Consider the following 8,435-nt stretch of genomic DNA (forward strand, 5'->3'; position numbering starts at 1 on the left):
CTTGCACACACAAAAAACACTCAAACACGTGCAGTGCATGCAGCATATGAATGCATTGAGCATTCAGGACCCTGGACAGCAGCCAGTGGGCCCCACCTACCCTACCTGGAGATGTATTAAAAAACCATCTCTCTCTCTCTCTCTCTCTCTGTCTCTGTCTCTCCCTCTGTCTCTCTCCCTCTCTCTCTCTCTCTCTCTCTCTTTCTCTCTGTCTCTCTCATCTCTGTCTCTGTCACTGTCACTGTCACTGTCTCTGTCTCTCTCTCGCTCGCTCGCTCTCTCTCTCTCTCTCTCTCTCTCTCTCTCTCACACACTTACTCACTCACTCAATCAATCAAACACTCACACACACACACTCAATCGAACTCGTGTCACCGGAATAATGGTACGCCATTGAGCCACCGCGCACCCTAAAAGGTCCGTCTCTGTCCCTCTGACTCTCTCTGTCTCCCCTCAGCCCCTGCAGCACACACACAGACAGTCAGTGGAGTTCAGATGTCATACGCCCTAATCGTAGCCTCTTACTGCAGATGGGGTCGCCGACGGGCCTTTTCACTATTTGCAGAAAATACTCAACTACATCATAACAACATTGCTATGACAGTGCCGAGAACCTTAAATAACAGATTAAGACATAGACATTACAATTTTAGTGGTTATATTTTAAGGTTATATCATAGGTGCTGCGCTAAGGGGTTAATAGCTTTCTACTCATTTGCTTCTCCTGTTGTTCCCGCCCCCATCACCGGCGTCAGGTAGAGAAAGGGAGGGGGTGAAGAAAAGTTGGAAAGCAGTAAGAGGTGCAGAGGGGGATGAGAACGCAGGACCGAGTGGGGTGAGAACGCAGGTGGGAGAAAGATATATATTGTGTCTAAATATTCAGTGTATATCTCACTCTTTTCTCTTGTTCTTTCTCTCTCTCTGTTTTTTGTCTCTTCTACCACCTTTTTCTCACCACCCCTCCTCCTCGCTTGCAGAAAATTAAGTCATTTTGAAGGAGCTAAATGAAATCTCTCTGTAGACACCTCTAGAATGCATATGTCCTGGAGCACCATTTTAGCAGAGTAGAGAGACTTCATTAGAAAAAAGGTGAGAGGCCGGGAAGAATGCTGACAGCGTACCAGATGAATTATTTACTGTGTGTGTGTGTGTGTGTGTGTGTGTGTGTGTGTGTGTGTGTGTGTGTGTGTGTGTGTGTGTGTGTGTGTGTGTGTGTGTGTGTGTGTGTGTGTGTGTGTGTGTGTGTGTGTGTGTGCGGGTGTGTAGTATACTGTGTGTGTATGTGGATATTGAATACAGAAATGGGACAATGGAAAGAAAATGGCCATTTGTGCGCCTGGTGCCTCGCTATAGAAATGACAGAAAGGCAGTTTCAGACTCTCATTTTTTTTTCTTTCATCAACAAGAACAAAAGAAGATAGCTGATATTGAATTATTTTTTTCTTTATTTTTGTAACAACTGCTGCTTCCAAGCGCCCTCCTGCTAACCCACCTCTTAAAGTGATCATGAGACAGAAGGAGGTAGAGAGAAAGTGTTTGTTGCAAGTTTGTGTTTCTCTTTGGTGGGTGTTATTATATTATTATTATTATTACTATATATATTGGCGTGCCTGGATGTATGACGTGTGATTAAGGACAGCGGATCTTAACCTTTTTTGTTAAAGCACCCTCTTATCTGTGTCGTGCACCCCCAACCCAAACTTCTACACTTGTAAACGCACTAAAAATTATTAATGATTTTAAGTGAATAAAGAGTCTTGCTGGAGACATTAATCAATACCTTGATTCATTGACATAGGGGGCAAAACAGGTCTTAATATGGTTTTGATTCGGCCTAATTATAATGTTTGGTAGCAGAATTTTGGTCAAAACCTCAACACAAACAAAATGCCATGCATTCCGTGAAATCTCTGGTGCACCCCAGGTTAAGAACCACTGACTTAGGAGAAGTACTGTAGGCAGTAGATGTGTTTCTGTTTGAACATACAGTACGTACATACACACACACACACCTGACCTCACACACACACACACACACACACACACACACACACACACACACACACACACACACACACACACACACACACACACACGAAATTAGATGTGTTTGTGTTACCATAGGTACATTGCAGGTGTGATTTGCTCTCATCATGCACTTGATGCTCTGATTATTCAGTGTGTCTACAGAATGTGCCACTTTTTATTATGAGTTCTAATATGGTTTCACGCAGAAATATGTATGCAAGAGGAAAGGACAAATGTAGCACTCCAATGTATGCATGCATAATGTTTTGGTGTGCTCACAGGTATGAGTGATGTGTGAGTGTTGAAAATCATCTGTCTTTGTGCATTTCCTCTTTTTGCAAATGATCACGGTCTCGATGTGCAATCTAGAACACATCTCAGCTCGGTCTACGAGACCTGATTCAAAGTGTCTGCATGCGAAACCTGATATTAATTTGTCAGCATGTGAAACCTGATTTAAAATGTCTGCATCTGCAGAAATTACAAGAGGCGGTGATGAGCCAATCACTCTCTTGCTCTTTGCCACAGTGCCCCTTGATCAACGCTCTTGTTAACGATCTTTCCCTAATTCCCCTAGCCTGGCGACACCATCCTATGAACTCCACCCAAAGATATTAGCTCCGCACCTAGTCTGGCGAAACCCTCTTAGCCCGGTTAGCTCACTGTTTAGCCAATCAGCAAACAGTTGAGAGTGGTGATGCAGAACTCACCTGCGAAGTCTGTTACTGATTGGTTAAGGTAACACTGTTCTCACTTTTGCTTTGTTTTTTTTGTAGGTTTTTGCGACACTATATCATGACAGTCATGCTAATAAAGCACAATAGGAGTTTTTAATTTGAATTCGGAACTCCAATGAATTTAAATGACAGAGTAAGATCAGACCATCTGCCACCCTCCGTGGAGACGGATTCATCTTAGCTTTCACCAGACTGTTTGATGGAGTCAACAGTCGGCTTTCAGTCGGCTTTCAGTCGGCTTTCAGTTGGCGTCTGGTGGACCCTGCAGACACAGTACAGACAGACCGCAGCTGCGTGCCGTGTGCAACACATATGAGAGTTCCAGATTTCACAGGGGAAAGACATACGGCGAGCAATGGCCAGAAGGATAGAAACGAAGAGGGAGTGAGGCAGAGAAGGAGAGAATGATAGAGGCAGAGATACAGAATGAGAGACAATGAGAGAGTTGGAGCATTACAGATGTATCTGAGAGAGAGAGAGAGAGAGAGAGAGAGAGAGAGAGAGAGAGAGAGAGAGAGAGAGAGAGAAAAGAGACTCTGTTCCGTGCTGGCATATGCCTGATACAGCGCAGACAAACATGAAGACTATGGATGGAGAGAGGAATGGAAGAGAGATAGAAATGAAGACAGACAGACAGAAAGAGACCCGATAAATGATAAAGAGAGGAGGAGATGACAGGCCCATTTCCCAGCACCGGTCACTTAAATGCTTGTTGCCAACATGTACCTGCCATGTGCTGTTTCCTGAACCTGCTCTGATGGATGGATTGATGTGTGTGTGTATGCATGGCTGATGGATGTAGTGATGTGTGTATGCATGGCTGATGGATATGAACATACAGTATGGCTGACTGTCTTTTGAAGCGGACTTCAAACCATTGTGAAATATTGTGAAGTGACACACAGTCTGTTTTAAGCAGTTTCAAATGTCAAAAAGGAAGAACATGAAGAAAACGTGATTTATTTATTTTTTTAAATAAGATGTGACGATCATCTAGAACAAAGGGAGTTTGGGTGTAAAATATTCATGGATATTTGATTGATTTTGTAAAAGTATGACTCAATTTCACGTGCATCACAGCTCAAAGAAAACATATTTTGTTGTGCATGCTTCTGAATGACTTTCTGAATTACTGGATCTTTTATTTACCTAGTGAGTATTATTGCACAGTTGTATATGTGCACAGAGAAATACAAGTTTCTGTATTCTTGGGACTTGGCTTGTTGTTGGATCTGCCCTTGAAGTGTTGGTGTCCTTTTGTCACACAGGCACAGATTTTAAATTGCCTCCTAAACTACAATATTGTGTAGGTGTGTTGTATACGCAGGGATCTTATAATTAGTGTAGGTAGCAATTATCCATATTGTTTGTATCGCTATTGTGGAGGCAAAATGATTGTTTCGATATGCTGTCCTTGGCTTTTCTCAGCCTGCGGAATGTGAAGCTTATAATGGACTGTTTGTTACCCATTATCACTGTTGCTGAGCAACAAAGCCTTTTAAGGGCGGCAGCTTGCTGCTGTTTCTGATGTATACATATACTATAAAAAAAAAGGAGGGGGGGGTGGCGCTGTGGCTAAGCCCCCCACATTTGGGCTTGGATGACCACGGGGACCCCGGTTCGAGTCTGTCCGGGGTCATTTCTCGGCCCTGCCCGTCTCTCTCTCCCAATCATTTCCTGTCTACTCTCATACTGTCCTATAATAATAAAGGCCAAAAAGCTATCTGTCTCTCTCTCCCTCTCTCTCTCTCTCTCTCTCTCTCTCTCTCCCTCTCTCTCTCTCTCTCTCTCTCTCTCTCTCTCTCTGTCATTCTCTTTCGATCTCTCTCCACCCCCCCCTCTCTCTCGCTCTCTCTCAATGCCACTCTTGTCCTAAATTTCAAGTTCTCTCTGTTAGCCGCATGAAATACTCAAAAGAGGGTCAAACTAATGTCAGTCGGCGCAATTTTTTCTGCAGCCATGCTTGAAATGAAGCCGAGTGGGAAATGTGTTGAACGCACACACACACACATGCGCACGCATGCACGCACGCACGCACACACGCAGACACACACACACGCAGACACACACACACGCACACACATTACAAGTTTATTGAAGCATATTGAATTTTGGCTGATGAGAACGATCAGAATGTGATAATAGTTGTTCTCCTAGTGTTAGGTGAACACTCCGATAAGGTAGATTACACTATTTCCCCACTAGAAAGCTAAATATACATATATAGTATATACATCAAAGGTTGTTTACAAACACAACTGTGCGTTTGTGGACATTTACATTCCAGTGAAAACAGGTAGGCCTCCTTTTATGATTTCATCTGCTTTCCAGCTTCTCTCAATTTGACACTCGGATGACTAATTTGACACTCGGATGACTAATTTGACACTCGGATGACTAATTTGACACTCGGATGACTAATTTGACACTCGGATGACTAATTTGACACTCGGATGACTGCGTTACGACACTTTTATGACAGTGTTATGTCATATGGATGATGCCAGCGTCAAGTAAAAGACTTCAATAGACTTCCTTTCGATAGTTGGACCAGAAGTATGGCAAAGAATTTCTAGGTTTTAACTGTCTTTCCACCGTCTCTGGTATGGTGTGTATGTGTATTACCATTATTTTACACAACCTTACTCTGAAACGAAACTCAGAAAGACAGTTCGTGAAGACTACTGTATGCTGCATCAGTGTAGCACCACCATAGACACATAAAACGGGTCAAAGATGTCCAACATAAAATTGTCCTTCAGTGCAACGGATACTTTTGCTATACTGAAACTGCAAAAAAAAATATATATATTATTTTTTTAGTTTTGGCTTGGCTATCATACATTCACTTGACAAACAATTGAAAATTGTGTTTTTTACAGTTACAATAATCAAAAGTATACGTTGGCATTGAAGGACAATTTTAGTATAGTAAAGGTGTGCTGTGCTAGCTTGTTTTCATGTTGGTAGTAGCGGTGTGTCATGCTAGCTTGTTTTCATGTTGGTAGTAACGGTGTGTCATGCTAGCTTGTTTTCATGTTGGTAGTAACAGTGTGCTGTGCTAGCTTGTTTTCATGTTGGTAGTAACGGTGTGCTGTGCTAGCTTGTTTTCATGTTGGTAGTAGCGGTGTGCTGTGCTAGCTTGTTTTCATGTTGGTAGTAGCGGTGTGTCATGCTAGCTTGTTTTCATGTTGGTAGTAACAGTGTGCTGTGCTAGCTTGTTCTCATGTTGGTAGTAACAGTGTGCTGTGCTAGCTTGTTTTCATGTTGGTATAGTAACAGTGTGCTGTGCTAGCTTGTTTTCATGTTGGTAGTAACGGTGTGCTGTGCTAGCTTGTTTTCATGTTGGTAGTAACGGTGTGCTGTGCTAGCTTGTTTTCATGTTGGTAGTAACGGTGTGCTGTGCTAGCTTGTTTTCATGTTGGTATAGTAACAGTGTGCTGTGCTAGCTTGTTTTCATGTTGGTAGTAACAGTGTGCTGTGCTAGCTTGTTTTCATGTTGGTAGTAGCGGTGTGTCATGCTAGCTTGTTTTCATGTTGGTAGTAACAGTGTGCTGTGCTAGCTTGTTTTCATGTTGGTAGTAACGGTGTGCTGTGCTAGTGTAGCAGAGTGGACTTTAAGGTTTGATAATTACCCAAAATAATAACCCATCTTGTAGTTGCACGACTACGCCACTGGGGGAGTTTCACCCCCAGACTATAGAATACTTTGACTTAAACCAGCAATAGTATCATAAGGCACACAGGTTCGAAAAGACATGAGGAGACGTGAATTCCAACACAAAAAGGTAGTTCTTTTATTTATTCGGGACGAGACTGGCAAGTGCTCACAGTGACTAAAGGGGGCATGCTACTGGAAAGTGTACCTTCATCACAGCAACCCATGACTTAAAACAGTCCACAGCAAACATTCTGGATTACACAGCAAACAAGTGCCAAATGCACCACACTAGTATATGACTAGCCACCCTCTAAACTAATGCTCCTTGCCAGATAAAACCCGATGTTACCTTGGAAGTTATGCCAAAAAAAATGAAACTAAACAGACAAGACAGTAAGTTAACACAAAATCAAAAGAAAACAAAAACACATGACAAGACAAGACAGCAGCACGACCTACACTGGGAGCAGTACAGGATTAAAGGCCATGCTACCTGAAAAACAAAAACAATCACATGTAAACTGCACAGCTAAGCTCACACATGTTTACATCAACCATCTGCTTCCGCATGTTCAAGTTAGCATTTTACAACTGCACTTGACAAGATTTAGATGAGCATAGAACATACCTGTAAGCAGGCCCAAGATGGCTACATCAAAGCTAGGCCTTAGCCTGAGGCCCATGTGTGTGGCTACAGTACAGATAAACACACAGTCAATACACAAGACAACAAAATAAAGAAATGAATGAACGTACTGAAAGGACAAAAACACAACATACCCAAAGTGGCCAGTCTGGCACACACACCAAAGCAGCAGGAACTACCATGCTGTTGGCTCAGGGTTTTTAAAAGATGCATCTAGTGGCCATTGGTTAATTGCCCTGTAATCGCCCCGCCTCCTTGTTACTGGAGGTAGCTGGGAGGGGCACAGCGAGGTAGCAGAAAGTGTCACCTGCTACAATCCACCCCCCAATTGCTTGTCGTCGCCCCGACGACAAACTCAAGGCCACCACAGTGTTCACCATGGAATTTTACAACCATGAATTAAAACTGACTCGAAGGAGTCAGTGTCCCTTAACGGGAGAAATGACAAAGCCAGTGGGCCCAGCCCCTGATGCAGAGGGGACCCAGTGATCTACAACAATAAAAACATGACACTTGGAGACGGCGATGGACCCGCCGCTATCCAAACTGGAGACCCGGCGTTGGACCGCCGCTATCCGAACTGGAGACCCGGCAGTGGACCCGCCGCTATCCGAACTGGAGACCCGGTGGTGGACACGCCGCTATCCAAGCCTTTCCCATGGCAATTGGTCAGTAGGCCAAGCCAGTACATTAAGTCACGTTCCTGACACACCCCACACAAGCAGTTCAAATTAGGAGCGGCTCCCGATCAACCTGTGGGGCGCCAACCACAAGGCCAGTCAAGGAGGGGCACCACATTTCAGCTGACATGACTAATGGAGGAGGTAGGTGTGGGGATAGTTGGCCAGGAAGGTTCCCCAGATTTCCATCTTCTGGTCGGCTGCTGTCCTGTCTGTAAGCAGGCCCAAGGTGGCTACATCAAAGCTAGGCCTTAGCCTGAGGCCCATGTGTGTGGCCAAAGTGGCCAATCTGGCACACACACCAAAGCAGCAGGAACTACCATGCTGTTGGCTCAGGGTTTTTAAAAGATGCATCTAGTGGCCATTGGTTAATTGCCCTGTAGTCGCCCCGCCTCCTTGTTACTGGAGGTAGCTGGGAAGGGCACAACGACTTAGCAGAAAGTGTCACCTGCTACACTAGCTTGTTTTGGTAGTTTGGTAGTTTATGATCATGAGATGGACAATTAAACCCCCAGCTGCTGTTGTCAGCTGCCAACTGGGCTGTTGGTTTGTTTTGCTGGCAAAGTCTGTTGGCTCTCTGAAGATAAATTGAGCCCCCGATGACTTTTCCTCTCAGCCTGGCTATTCATATGGCTACAGGTGACTTTTCCTCTCAGCCTGGCTATTCATATGACTACAGATGT

General features: G+C 44.1%; 1 protein-coding gene and 1 long non-coding RNA gene across 2 annotated transcripts in view; one reads left to right on the forward strand and one right to left on the reverse strand.

Moving 5' to 3' along the window:
• LOC134446315 (alpha-1,6-mannosylglycoprotein 6-beta-N-acetylglucosaminyltransferase B-like) overlaps positions 1 to 8,435 on the forward strand; it is a 207,429-nt gene that overhangs the window by 145,019 nt on the left and 53,975 nt on the right. The gene's annotated exons all lie outside the window — the stretch shown is intronic.
• LOC134446324 (uncharacterized) lies at positions 6,545 to 7,225 on the reverse strand. Its single transcript, XR_010034397.1, has 3 exons — positions 7,207 to 7,225; positions 7,055 to 7,117; positions 6,545 to 6,919 (listed from the first exon to the last, which is right to left on the reverse strand). It is a non-coding gene; the product is annotated as an uncharacterized LOC134446324 (long non-coding RNA).

Source organism: Engraulis encrasicolus, chromosome 1, assembly GCF_034702125.1.
Source record: "Engraulis encrasicolus isolate BLACKSEA-1 chromosome 1, IST_EnEncr_1.0, whole genome shotgun sequence".
NCBI classification, from domain to species: domain Eukaryota; kingdom Metazoa; phylum Chordata; class Actinopteri; order Clupeiformes; family Engraulidae; genus Engraulis; species Engraulis encrasicolus.